We start from the raw sequence: 8,330 nt of genomic DNA, 5'->3' as shown, positions 1-8,330 counted from the left end.
AAATAGTAAAAGAGGGATAACACAATAAGCCATATTGACAAAAAATGGATAGTCCAATTCGCTTCTCCACGGCAATGTTGGAAAAGTACCGATGATTTTCTATCTTTCTACACTTTTAACCTAATCCTACCACATTTTACTTATCAATTAGAACTTTAAATATTATGTTATGTATATATTCCACTCAAATCGGTACCTTCTTACGCAAATATTGTCTTCGCAGACATTATCAGCCTTGGAAAAAAGTTAAACTTCTGAACTATTTGTTGCGAAACTTATTAGGTATTTCGATGAAATGCATTTTACAGTTCCCATCCCTTCAACATTTTTGTTTAATTTTATATATTTTATTTATTTAATTCTATATATTAAGAATAGATACAAATGTACTTTGTATATCAAAGATTTTGACTAATGCTATTTATTTTAATTGAATTTGTAGATATTTTCATTATCTGAAAGTAATTATTTTACTTTAGTAAATGTTGTTTCCGTGTTTAATTATAGCGAACTTAATAAGTTTTCTATGCCTAAACATTTTGAACAGTCAAATTTATAACACAAAATAAAAAATTTTAATCAAAATAATTTTTATATCTACATTAAACGTGTTTTTATATGTGATATATCTATGTTTTGTATGAATTAGTAACTAACGACTGCCTATTAAGTGAGTTCAAGGTGATAATGAATTTTGTTTGAATCTCAATTCTATATATAACACAGAAACTATATAATTCAGATAATTAGAATATAACAATTTTTATCATTATATTATTCAACTGGGAGTATCTAATTTAAGTACTATCCAGTACTATCAATTATATCTATTATATATGTTTTGCAATCTTCTATTAAAAAATTGTTATTTTTTTTAGCACGTGTTTTTTTTTATTATTTTTAATTAGTCTTATATCTTTGATTAGAAATATTTAAATAAAAACACGAATATTAAAAAACATAACGCAATGTTATCATATCATAAGTTTGATTGGATATAGTAGTAATAGTTGCTGTTTTAGTTCATTTTGGGGACCCATTAGTTTCAAAGGGCTTGGCAAACTCACTCCACCAACTATAACAATGGATGGAAATAATGGAATGTAGAGAATGATAAGATTTAGTATGAAATGAATTAAGATAATGATAATAGGTAAAAATATGGATCATTGTTTGCATGGAGTGCAGTTGGAAACTTATATTCGGCCTACCATTTTAGTAGGTAGAAAAGATAAACGATGAAGATATTTTGGAAAGGAGAAATATAATAATGAGGATAATTGAGAACGTAGTTATATCCTTAGCGGAGTATAAAAATCAAAAACGTCAGCTTTATAATAAGTAGTAATGGTAGAACCTTTAGAACTTTTACTTCTGCTAAACAATAAACTATGTGAATCTAGATTTGCACTGTTTTCAGGTAATTGGGATCAATTCATATTGCTTTGTTTTACTCTCTAACCGCAGTGGTTAGGTGTCAAAAGAAGTCATCTGATAAGATTTAACATAATGTACTTTTTTTTTTTAAATGTGGTATATCAAGTAAGGATTTACTATATTCATCTCTATATGCCCATATCAATTTAATATGTTTTGTGGTAATTACTATCACTTTTAATAAGAGCTTGATAATTAGTCCTTTATCGTTATATACGTATATTAATGAACTTTCACTTGCATAATTAGGTTTTCCTACAAAATTCTTTTGAAATATATTTAATTTTTCAAAATACTGATCCAAATAAGTATATCAGTTCTTATTAAGAGCATTAATTAAGTATTAATAGCTGTTAGGCTTTATTAATTTCGTTTGCCTACGTTGTCTTACTCTAAGATTAATGTTTTCCTACCCTTCTCCGCTATTAACTCATTTTTTAATTCAAATTTTCAAAACAAAAATCTTAGATATATATATATATATATGTATATATTTAATAGTTTTACTTAATTTATTATTAGTTATTAGGCACACATATACATAATACATATTAAGATTTTGATTGTGTTAGAGCATGTTATAGACAAAAACATGATTACTCAATCAAATATTGAGTAATCATGTTAACCGATTTACAGTAATATTACTCGTTTTTCTCGTAACGATATCTCTGAAGCAATATATAGCTACCTATTTCTTGAAAGATTTTGGCTGTTAAAGATCCCTTGATGCTATTACTTTCAACTTTGAGTGGAGAAGTAATTCGGTTATTGTAAAGCTGTAAGAGTGAAGAGATTACAAAATATAATCCTTTTAGTTCTTATTGACTTATAAATAGTTTTTCAATGAAATTATCCACTTTAACGCTATGATATTTTTTGTAGATATTTGGAAAATTAATTTTTTTAAAGATTTTTGGTTTATTAATTATTTTTGTGATAATCTTCTTGATATTAGTCAATCTAAAAGTTACCTTTTCTGAGCAATGACGTCTATCAGGCATTAATTTTTATATTTTGGCTCTCAATTTTTTTCACTTAACTATGGACTATGTACCTACGTTAAAATTGATATTTTTTAAAGGTCAAATCGTGCTTTGACATACCATCTAAAAATTTTAGTATAATTTTTAATGTTAATTTAAAATTTTATTATACATATTTTAGTATTGGCAAACATGCTTTTATGGTTTTTTTATTCAATCTATATCTAATTTATACGAGTAAAATCAATTATTTTCAAACCATTTCATAGGTATATATATACGATATAACTGTGTAATATACCTTTATGAAATAATTGTTTTTATTTTAAAATTTAAAACCAAATGTATAAAAAATAAATATGAATGTATGTAAATACTCTATACTTAATCACACTTAATTATAAGCAATTAAATTTTATTAAAGTTAATTTCTTTTTCAAGTACAACTAAGCAGATTTTTAGGACTTAAAATTGATTTCATTATTTACTGGTATTAAAAGTGAATTTCACTATTTATATACGTCACTATTTTTTTATTAATCTATATATAAAATGCCATATAAAAAATAATTGGAGTATAACAAATACTCGCATGTAACATATAGTATAGTATTATTTTGACGTCAACAAATTGTTGCCAAGGAAACTAAAATAACGACATACTTTATCCCATTTGCATTGTTGGAACCACGTAGCTTCGATTTTCACTACAATTCATGTTACTGATTGGTAATTATAGAAACCTTTAACACAGAATAGAGAATGCCTATTGATTGACGTCAAAGTGTAGGCACGTACGGGTGAACCTATGTAATGCCCTTCAAGTAGTAATCCACAATGTTTGCTCTTTCAAAAAAAAAAAAAAATAAAAGGAACTCAAAATAAATCTACTAATGGCACAAAATATTCCACTTACAAGTGACACAAACAATTAGGAATGATTACAATATTTCTCAGATTTAAGAAGGTACAAAAAGTGCTTCAGGCTAGTACTTATGTAGAAGCTCATTAGGTTTCCGAGTGTTTTTGGCATCCTTATGACACGCGTATTTATTCCATCACGTGTACTTGAGGATGCAACATTTTGTAAACAAAACATACTGGAAAACTTCTGCAAATGAAAAATACTACAAATGGGAATTACGAGTGTTTTCTGTAAGGACATGCGCATTAGACAAAGCCTATTTCTTCCAAGAACTGTTACGTTTACTATTTATTTTCTTAGAATTCTATAGTGTTTTTGTTAAAGAGAGACGATTAAAAATATATTATAGTAACAATAAAAAAGTCGGTACAAAGAACTTATAATAATAGCATGGACATACTAACAGTTAAGATTACCTAAATGTGCATTTTCTTTTAAAAAAGGTTTTAATGCATTATTTCATCAAATTTAATTTAATTATTGTTAGAAGTAATTATTTCCATAAACATGATTTTCCCATCAAAAAATATATAAAGGATAGAGCCCTGAAATTATTTGCGAAATCTGACAGACTTACCAACACCGCGTTCTCGAATCTCAGAACGGTTACAGGCTCCTCGGGGAGGTATGCAGATCTGAGGTCAATTATTACTTAGTCTGATGAGGTGATAAACAATAATCTAGTCAAGGCGCAAAGAGGGGTTTTGAAGAAACCTCGCAGTTAATAGAGAGTAAAAGTGCTTAGGTGCACTGACTCAACTAGCCTCAACATAATAATGATTATCATTGTGAAATAGTTTTCTATTTAACTTTTTACTTAAGCTAATGATGATATGACATACAACAGTAATTATTAAAGTCATCAAGAAGAAGAATTCACATTTTTTGAACTATTATTTCTAGTAAGGTATACATCAATAAAACTGGGTTCTCCAAATATATGATTCAAAATATATATAATAAAAAAAAACTACAAGCACTATCTAGCGACAAGTAGTACAAGTAAATGACGATTAACATCAAGTAGACGTTTATTAATATTGAAGTTTTTTATATTAAAAGCTGCAATTTTAATGTCTAATATCTTTAAAACTTAACTATATTGACATATAGTATAGTGAAGAAAGAAAGTGATTCAGTTTTATTTCCTCAAAACGGTGTCTGCGGAGCTGTCTTTGGAGCATTATTTGGAGCTTAGCAGATAGTCAGAAATCACATGAAACTATCAGTCAAATATGATGGTTGTGGAACGATGTAAATTGAATCTTTCGCAAAATGTGTGGTCTCTCAAACCTAATGCCGTGTGAAATGCTGCATTATCATTATGCATAAATTAGAAATTGTCTGTCCATTATTTTGGCTTCTTTTTGCAAATAGATTTACGCAAACGTTGTACAACGTTTAAATAATATTACAAGTCAGTGGTTTGGTCCGACAAAGAGATTTCATGTTCAAGATAAATGAACAAAGCAGTAAAAATGACTTTAACGAGATCTCTTCTATATATTATATCAATATTTACTAATCAATAGTGGCAATAATTGTTAAGGCTTTCAAAAACTGAACACTGGCATAGCATAGCATTATTACCATTATGTGCCATCATAGGAAATTTTTTATCAAAACGCGTTATAAGATATTTTAATAACCTCAATTTATATAGGTTGCTTCGCAGAGTTTATCTGAGAAGGATACAATAGAACAAATAGGTGACGGTTTACAATTGACATTTCTCATAACAATAGTTATTTTATTACTTTATGACATCGTTATGTTAACCCACCCGTCTCTCTTCTCATGAGTTTTTGAGCCTATAAACTATAGTCGTAGTTTATATAGGCTGCCTAGAAAACTTTTTTAGGAATATGTTATATATCAAATAGGTGCCGATGTACAATATTCATTTTTTATAATATCAGTAATTATATTTGATATACCTATATCGACTTTTTATGATTAATATTTATTTTTATTTAATATTTATTTCGGTTTTTTGTTTTTCTATTAATAAAATGTACTTTAATATTAGTCATCTTTTAATTTTGACGTCAACTGTGGAAGGACGTAAAATCGTACAAGTCATTCCCTTGCCCCAAACTACACGATGCTATTTGTCGTCTGGCCAACAAACGCATAAAAGTGTCTGGCAAAAATCAATATTTGCAAACAAAGAACATAGCCAAAGACAAAGCCAAAGACAAAGAAAGCGTGTAAAAACAAAAAGATGAAGTAAATAAGCGTGAAGTAAATTATTTACCATTCTAAAGAATTTTCTAAAGGATATTCTAAAGGATTTAGGAAAGCCGAAAAAATATATTTTATTAATGGTTATTTGCTTACCTTGTAGTGCTCCTGCTCTCTTCCGCTCTTTTAATATTTTTTGTAACAATTTTTTTGTTTAAAGTTTTCTATTCCAATTATAGGAACCGTTATAATAAAATAAAATCAATATTATTTTTTTATCACACATGTTTGTTGTTGTGTTGTTCACAAAGTACATAACAGTTTGGAAACAGAGAAAAATGTATTTTCTTACAATTTTCAACGAAAATAATTAAAATTTTTGTTTTTTTCGTTTTAACATTTAAGAAGTTTAAGCTATTCTTCGATTTGAAATTGTTGTTTTTAAATAAAACACAATTATAAACGCAATTTTCGACCGAAAATCTGATACTCCGAAAACAGTTAACCAAAGATGGAAATTTTGAAATAAAATTTGCACAATAAGTCGAAAAAAAATCCTTTTGAACTTAAAATATCAATAAAATTGTTTAGTGAATTTTTCGTTTGGGATTACTGCATCCAGTTTTCGGTTGTTTAAAACACAATAGTATTTTCACAGAATTAATTTAACTTTATTAAAAAATTTTCTTTGATATTGCAAAGTCTATGCAGACACGTCCGCCAGAGAGTGGCGTCCGGTAATTAAAAGAAAACTAAATATTTATAAATTTATTCAAACGTCCTTTAGACTCGATGGTCGAAATGAAATTGATACTTATATCCACCGTTTCTATGGAAAGTAGCATATTTTAATTTGAGTTACTTTGCAGCGGCATTTGGCGCATGCGCTAGTGGGAGGCATTGTTTGTGCAACGGCATAACGACAGCGATTGGTACTGTGGTACATCGTAATTTGAATATCTCTGATACCTTGAAGAATTAAAGAAATTCATGTCATTTACGTCCTTTAAATGCAATTGCTAACTACACCACTGGTTTTAATAAAGTGAAATTGCTCTATTCCACCTCAAGGCAGTAAGAGATGTGATACCGTAACAAAAACAATGCATACTATATTTAAAATTACTAACAAAATATTTAGGAAACTATTAGAATAGTTGTCTATTAAAAAAACCATGTGGCCATGGGCCAATAATACCGTTCAAGGAAAATCCATTTGAGTAGTAAAGCTACGCCTGACGTGCATAGTGTATAGTGCATAGTGTATAGTGCATAGTGTATAGTGCATAGTAAAGTAAAATTAACCTAATTGCACACTTTCTAGTTGAGGAGTGAGGAAGGAAGTGAATGATTGTATGCAATTTACGATAAAAATGCAGGCAAACAATTTTCTAAGAAAACTGTTAAGAAAAGCCCCATAAGTTGCAAACGTCATATTTATTTAAAATGAAAGTGGTAAGTAGGTTAAATATGGTAGCAATACCTACATATGCACATTAATTTTATGAAGGCCTTCAATACATTCTTTTGATCAAATATGAAGTCAGTAAAAGAGTTGTTAATATAAGATCCATAAGCATAAAAAACATCCTCACATTCTTGAATGTAAAAATATCCTTCTTAAAAAAACATCATTACATCAGCATCAACGGTGGGCAAACGATTCACATGGCTTAAACATGTTCAATTGAAAAGAATTAGCTGTACTAAAATTCTTCATCGCCTCCAACCGCTATGCAAAAATGAAAATCTCAATGCTAAGAACAGAAAGCTGATATACCTATAACCAAATAATTCGACCGTCACTTCTATATGGATGTGTAGCATTCAGGAAGGCCTCAAATACTACTATTCGCCAGTTAGAATTGCAGAAATCCAGACTCTGATAAGACTTTTCAAGGTACCATGGTACATTAGGACGAATGACATACTCGGGGACCTCAAGACTGACCCGATCAAAAAATACATTAGGATAGAGCCCTAAAATAATTTATGAGGTCAGTTATTGCTTAGTCTGATGAAGTGATATACAATAATCCAATCAAGGCGTAAAGAGAGGTTAAGAATTCGCAGTTAATAGATAGTAAAAGTGCTCAAGTGCACTGACTCAACTAGCCTCAAAATAATGATAAACTCAAACATCAACATTAAAGTTTTAGAAAGTCATCAACATACTAGATTCGGGTTTTTTTTTAATCGAAACTCTGTAAGTTATTTTAGAAACTTGTTTTTAATAAGAAATGATTAATAAGTACAATTTAAAGCTACCAAAACATTTTTTTTTATTAAGTTTATTATTATTATATGTTAGATGAACAATGTACTTAGGAACTCACATTTTTGGCAGATAAGTGGGTACTATTAAGATCACAATGTTTCTACTCCTGAGCGACTCTCCGCCTCTATTGTACTTTTTTATTATTTTAATAATTTCTATGCAATTATTAATAATTAATTATAATATTTTATGATTTTTATTTTGTGAAAATCTTACAATATTTAAAGATCGATTGGATTTAAGTTTGTGTGAGCGTTGGGGTAGAAAACAGATGGAGTACATCAGCAGATGGGTAGAACAGCAGTTAGGATTTAACGCATTTAACTGTTAAGCACATGGTTACATTCTGAACTCAATTGAACTACGATGGTTCCTATCGCATGGAAAAGGATTTATTCTTTCTGCGAGATATTAGGCGGGGGCCTATTGAGAACTTTTTTCCAGTACAACCATATTTATATTTTTCAGTATACGAAAAATATTCTTTTTTTTTTTATTTCTTTTAATAATTTATTATTAT

This window comes from Teleopsis dalmanni, chromosome X (genome assembly GCF_002237135.1).
Source record: "Teleopsis dalmanni isolate 2A chromosome X, ASM223713v2, whole genome shotgun sequence".
In the NCBI taxonomy this organism is placed as follows: Eukaryota; Metazoa; Arthropoda; class Insecta; order Diptera; family Diopsidae; genus Teleopsis; species Teleopsis dalmanni.
This window is presented reverse-complemented; position numbering follows the sequence as displayed.